At 37.5% G+C, this 7078-nt stretch overlaps 1 pseudogene; it reads right to left on the reverse strand.

The window, feature by feature from the left end:
- Positions 1 to 1024: 1024 nt before the first annotated feature.
- Positions 1025 to 6733, reverse strand: LOC102250069 (annotated as a pseudogene).
- Positions 6734 to 7078: the final 345 nt, after the last annotated feature.

Raw genomic sequence — 7078 nt, forward strand, 5'->3', positions numbered from 1 at the left:
AAAGATCTGATCCTGAAGCTAGGAATCTGGGTATGCCATTATATTGACCTTTGGACTCAGTTTTACTCTAGGGTAGTACCATATTCTAAACATGAATCTAGTAATTCAAATTCTGAAAGGAGAGCCTAATATCTTGAAAATCCTGAGTTTGTGGGAGAAATTTGACCAGAGGGAAACAACATATAAAAAAAAATATTTTCTACCATATCCACATTGGACTGAATGAGGACTCCTAACAATCAGTATCTAAAAGAGAACATATGTCTAAATAGACATTTAAATATGCTACTGAAAGACAAAGATGTGGCAGCACTGAAAATTTACTTTCCTAGTTTTCAATCCCTAGTTCCAGGGCACAGCCTGAACATTCTCTCTTAGAAACAAATGTGTTGAATGCTATGATGTCCCTCCTGAACCACTACTTGATTCCAAGTCAAAATATGAACTTAATCCTCTTTGAGCTCTCCCCTTCTCATCTGCTGTTCACAGGAAAAGATCCTGATCTACTCTGGTTCTTTCCAAAGGCAGATGTCCATGTGTAGTTGACTCATTTTTCCCCCCAAGCCCCTTTCAAAAGATTGAGGCTTTGCATGTCAAGGGAGACAAATTTAATAATACTTGAGACTGAAATATTTTAATAGCCAGGTCTGGCTACCAAGTAAGTTACCTCTGGTTTATCTTATATTCTAACTCCATACTAAATATCATATTTAATATACATTTCTGCTCTCCATTTCAAAGGTAAGATAATCTCTATAGTATGCTTTAAATATCCTCTCCAAATGGCAAATATCCTCTCCTTTTCCTTTCTCTTCTTCTTTTTTTGCCCTGGATAACTGATCTGATTTCTCTTTTGTTTATAACACTGCAAGATGCAGTTATCTTAGAGCTTGTGTATTACACATTAACGTACAACAAGGTGTTAAGCCTGGGGTTCTTGTGAAGTGGAAGATGGCTTCCATCCACACATTGGTCCTGATTTCACATATCAGTGCCTCATTGGTTTAGGAAGAAATGCGGTTCAAATTTAGTGAAGCAGGTTCACCCTCTCTGAACACACATTGCTATCCCCATCCCACCTCAGGCATAGGGCAGCAACGCCTCGATGTCCATCCTTTCGTTGCATTGGTGTAACAGGGTAACAGGAATCTGACAGCCAGATGGCCCCCCACCCCAGAGGATGGCCCAAAGCTATTGCCCTTCCTTGAATGTTGACCTTCTCTGGGTTTAATCCAAGTTCTTTAGCTATTACATCAGAGAGGGCTGCAAAGGCTTTGTTGATTTCTAATGCATCCACATCCTCCAGTGACCAACCTGCTTTTGCAACAACGTTATTGCTGGACTGGGTCCCGTTCCCATAATGGAAAGCTCCACACTTTCCTGTGACCCGGAAACTATCTGTGCTAAAGGTGTAAGCCCACGGCTGTCAGCTTCTAGCTTCTTCATAAGAACCGGAGCTGCAGCACCATCATTTATCCCTCAAGTCGAGGTGACTATTCCTGCTCCATCCGTAAGGAAGCAAGGCGTTAGTTTAGACAGGGCTTCTATGTTGCTCCCATGGTGAGGAAACTCCTCTCTTTTAACTTCGGTCAGACCTTTCGAGAAGATACAAACACTGGAGCAATCTCTTCGTCACTCTCAGTCTTCTTCTGGGATAACCTGTAAACTTGTCCTGATCTTCTCTATTCACTTGCCATTCGGGAGCTACATTTTCAGCTGTAACGCCCACGTGATAGGTGTGAAATGCATCCGTGGCACATGGCAGGGAATACTGTCAGTGGTGTTTCCCCCGTCCTGACTCCTGTCCTCCAGGGAACCCGGTGAGGAGCCTTGCTCACACTTTCCACGCCTTCTGCAGCCACCATGCTGGAGTCTCCTGTCATGACTGACTGGGCTGCGAGGCACACAGCTTTTCGGCCGGACCCACAAACCATCTGGCAGCTCCATGCCGGAGCAGAGTAGGGGATCCCTGCACCCACGCTGGCTTGTCCAGCAGGATTCTGCCCACATCCTGGGGCCAAAACGTGCCCAAATTTGACCTCTGATGTTTACTCGGGAGCCACAGCGGCCCTCTTCGGGGCTTCTTTGATGACAGTTGGGCCCAGGTCATGGACAGGAATGGTGGACAAGGCACCACTGACGGAGCCTATGATGGCGCCGCCCAAACCATGGCCACGGGGCAGACCCTGCACTCACCCTCCCACATGACCGCTTCACGCAGAGCTGTGGGCCCGGTGCTGCCGCAAGAGAGGCAAAGCCTTTTCCAGCTACTGACAGACCCCCTTCCTCCTCTTAAGAAAAGATGAACAAAAGAGAATTTTAGAATATATTGCTACTCTCCAAAAAATAAACCAAAAGCAGTCTATTTGCCCTAAGACCCTATATTAACACTTTAACCGACTAATGGAAATTAATCCATTGAAGGGCTAAATCTTCACAGCTATTCTCAACTCTATGATGTACACATTTGCAATTTACTTAGTTGAACAATTATATCCATTTGTTGCCTTTCTTTCTTGATTCACAGAGCCATAAATAATTCAGTTCCAATCTGTAATATTTTTCACTTTTTATATTTTACTACTGATAGAGCCATAAGGAGGTGAGTTTCTATCTCAGATACACATTTAAAAATAATTTCCAAAACCATGATGAAAAATCTATATCTAATATTTTAATATACAATATACCTGATAGTGCTAAAAGTGTTTAGATTAGAATTTAGAACGTGTAATGCATTTGATATACACACTACATTATATTTCAATATCTCCATAAAACATTTAAAGAAGTATATGTCAGAGACCTAAAGAGCTTATTCTATGCTACTTGCTCAAAGTTGCAAGAAGACTAATATAGCTGGAACTAAAGCCTAGTTCATTATTCCAAGATCAGCAATGTTAGTATTGAATTAAACATGTTGCCACTTATGGTTAACGATTAAATTAATATTTTGGAACTGAGCTATGATTTGGAAGTACTGTATAAGGTATTGCTTTTTCATAGTAAATTACTGATGATAATATGAAAAATTAAACAATAATATGTAAATATAATAGGATCATTATGAATGTTACACTGTAATGAGATCATGTATTTATAAACTTAGATGGCTTCAATACCTATTAGATAATGCATACATTTATCCCAAGGAAATCAGCTTTTAAAATTTGACTTCTATTATTTAAAAAAGAAAAGAAAACTGAATTCCATGTTGAAAGAAAAAAATAAGAAAAAAGGAAGAAATGCCAGTACTTATTCCTCAATATCATCTCAAAACATTCCAGAAAGAATAATTTGAAAAACTAGTTCAATACCATGGCAATTTCACTGCTGTGAGTTTTATATGTGTCATAAAACTGCCTGCTATGGAATTTTTAGATCTAATTTTCATTCCTAGATAAGAACTAAACGATGAATTTCTTTCCAGCAACAGCTCAGTTCTATCCTCCTTCTTTGGAATGATTTGAAATGGTCTAGGTCCCTCCCGTAATACAGGATGTTGATGAGGTCTATTTTTAAATGTTTCCTCTTGAGGCATAGTATTCTTAGTTTGTGATTTGAGTTCTTGGCCTTTGCACCACGGTATGTGTTCTTAAAGGAAGCAATGTTTTTCAGATGGACACTGTTCTCTAAATAAACACTGTTAAATATTCTTATTTTAAAGTGAGGGGTTTTTTTGTAGGTTTTTTAAAATTTTATTTTAGCCCTCAACTGATACTGTTACTGAACATAAACATAACCAGTGAGCACTTAGGAGCCAACTCCCTCAAGGCTGAAAATTTTCTGCAAATCCCATAAGCAAAATTCTTTATCAAGGAGCTTCATTTTGCCAAAGATAAAGTATACAAATATTTTATTGGGAAAAGTAAAAAAAAAATCATAAATACAAAGGTCAAGTTCAGACACACATACAGACAGACAGACTTGTGGTTATTTTCTCTTACAGATGTACTTCAACAAAAGGACTGATTAAATATAATATACATTTTGATCATCCACTGAAAGAATGTGACAATTTAATTTTTAAAGTATATATATTATTTTGTCTTTCACCTTTGAAAATACGTGTTTTTAAGTACCTGCACTTTTTCAGATGTTTCCATTCTTTCTGGTATGCCTATAATTCTAGAAGTGTAGTTTACAAAGATAGATCTAAGAGAAATAAGAAATCATTGTGCGACTTTTAAAATTAGATTTCAAAAGTACTGGTATTTATGGGCTAAAATTAGTATCAAAAATGATACAGAACTGCAGTTATCTCCCTTCTACATGATAAAAAAATAACAAAGAAGTGTTTACAGCATCAACAAGTTTAAGGATACATTTATGGTTTTGCTTGCAACAGAAAAAAACATCTTCACTGAATAACTTCAATAAGATATTTAAGGTATTGATTTTGCCCACAGTTTGATACTCATTTTTTTTAATGTACAGCAGCTACTGCAATAGTAGTGGCAGCAGTAGCAGCAGCAATGGTAAGATCAAATGCTTCAGCAGCTGCAGAATTTTGTAGCTCAGAACATTTTATCATACCATGTTCTCTCCTTTTCCCTTCCTCCCTCCTTCTCTCTTCAACAGCCCAGATTATATAAGGTAGTGGGATCAGAGGGGCTTTTCCTGGTGCTTTATTGGAAATATGAGCAATTTGCAAGTACAATGATGAAGAACTTGTTCCTTGACTCTTGGATTCACCACCCAAAGCAAGAATTTTAGAAGGCATTGCAGAGAAGACAAAATTGGTGGAAAGAGCTGCCACTGTGCTATGAATCTCCCACCCCATCCATTTTGGGAGGAGAGGTAGAGTGCAACCTTTTAACAAGTCTAGAAAGGGTACATTAAAAACAAACAAACAAACACTTAAAGGTTTTTGAAATGCATTTCCTGAACTAATTGGACTTCTGCCTAGGCTATTTGGATCAGACCATACGATCAAACTTTGAAGGGGCTAAAAATGCCTGAGTTTTTCCTCATAAATCAGGTTTGTGTTACAAGAGAGGGAAAATCATATTGAAGTTATGTTGAGTCCTGTCTAACAGAACCACCTAGAATGGCAAGAGAACATCAGCGAAAGAGTCTACAGGTTACCCAGTGGCTGCAAAAGGAGGATAAGTGGACCACCCAAAATTCAAAGGTATCTGCCTGGATAAAGAAAATAAAGAGAGATGGGTCCAGGAGAGAACTCCTAGATCTCACAAAGTGTGCATGAGATTCGCCTTTGTTCACCTGTCATCCCAGAGGGCTTTGTCAACATATTATCCAGTTTAGGTAAGAAATATAAAGTCAATTCCTGTGAAGTCCAAAACCACAGCTAGAAAGTGGGGGCAAATCAAAGAGAGAGGGAAAAAAGTTCATATAAAAGAAAAACAGATGTCAACCACACTATGTCCTCTTTCACACTGTGGTGCAAGCTGGAGAAAGGAAGGAAAAACAATTACAACCCAGTGAATTTTGTAGTTTGGGGATTAAAAACGGATCTGGGATATTTAAATTTCTTACTTGAGACTTCTTTCAGGTTAAAGTGACTATAGTATAGCATTGTGTCTATTTTCTAAGTGGACAGAAAAGTCATGAGCCTCCTTGAGTTTTTAAACCAAAGACAAGAATATGTTGCACCTGATTAAACTTTAAAGGGATGGTAAATATAAAATGCACACATGTGCTTACTCAGCATATTAGGCACATGGATATTTTGGTTTACCTACTATCCAGTTAAAAATAGGCATTATCCCTTAATGTCTTAGGTAGAAAATTCTGGGGTAGTGTCTGAAAGGTCCTTCTGAGTCACTAGGTCATCCCCAAATCAATCGATCTGGCCAAGGGATTATAGTACTCAGAACAGACATGGATTATTTTCCCATTCATTTAGGAAAATGGACTCTTGTCATAAGAAACGTGGAAAAAGTGAAAAACATACCAAAATTTCAAATGTCCTTTAGAATAAATATCATCATAATATCCTGAGTGTATCGGTGATGAGATGCTCAAGAGTTCTACAGTTAGCAAGTGAAAGAAGATAATATCATGCTCTGCTTCTACGGTCTTTCTTCTACAAGACAAATGCCTACTGAAATGTTTGTAATAATTTATAAAATAGTACATTTAATAAAGTTACTTATGATGTCCATGTTTTCCTATATTAAAATCAACATTTTCTTTATTACCAAGGGGTCTCTAAAAATATAAAGGATCAGAAATATAATTCAGATTATATCATGTTAGAATTTATATTTGAACTAATCTTATATACCTTGAATTAATTTCACAGCCAAATGTTTGCTCTCTGTCCCTAAGTGGGTTTATTTAAAGATCATAAATAATTTATTTCCATCTTGATTTATCATCACGGAAAAATGTACATGTAAAACATTTATATGCATTGTTGATATAATCACCCAGAACATTTCCTTCAGTTGAAAAAATAATAATTTCCTGATTAGGTTGAGGTTAAAATGTTAGCTAGCTAAGAGGTCCTAATTTTTCTTCTCCAAGTTTTCCATAGAAAGGTATTTAAAAACTAAGAAATAAATCAAAGCCACTAAAGCAGTGAAAATCAGGATAAATCGCCAAGTATCTGCCTGACTCCAGAGGGAATTTCTAATAAGTAAAGGTTAGATGGAGTCATTAAGCAGAATCATTTAGGGTAAGATAATAAATTATGTCCATCAAACCTTAATGCATATTCTTACCTCAGAGACATGGTACCATCACTGAATAAAGCAAAAGGAGTCATTTTTCCTGCTTTGAAAGGAAAACAGAATTTTCAATGAGTAAGAACAGTTTTCTATGCAACTCAAAGCCATCCTCTGTTGCCCTCCATTACTACAACAGGGATTGCAAATCCAATAATCAGCAGATCCCATGACAGAACTGGACTAGAAATAACAAATTACATTGCAGAAAGAAATCAGAAGCAGAGGGAGATGAACGCAAGAATAACCTGGGAAGAGTAACACTGTCTGCATGATTGCTTCAAATTATACCCAAATTAATTCCTATCTACAAATGACATAGCTAACCAGACAGTGAAAGCAGAAGTCCCCGTCCAGCATAGCTCACTAGATTGATGACTAAATAG

Source organism: Myotis brandtii, unplaced genomic scaffold, assembly GCF_000412655.1.
Source record: "Myotis brandtii unplaced genomic scaffold, ASM41265v1 scaffold124, whole genome shotgun sequence".
In the NCBI taxonomy this organism is placed as follows: domain Eukaryota; kingdom Metazoa; phylum Chordata; class Mammalia; order Chiroptera; family Vespertilionidae; genus Myotis; species Myotis brandtii.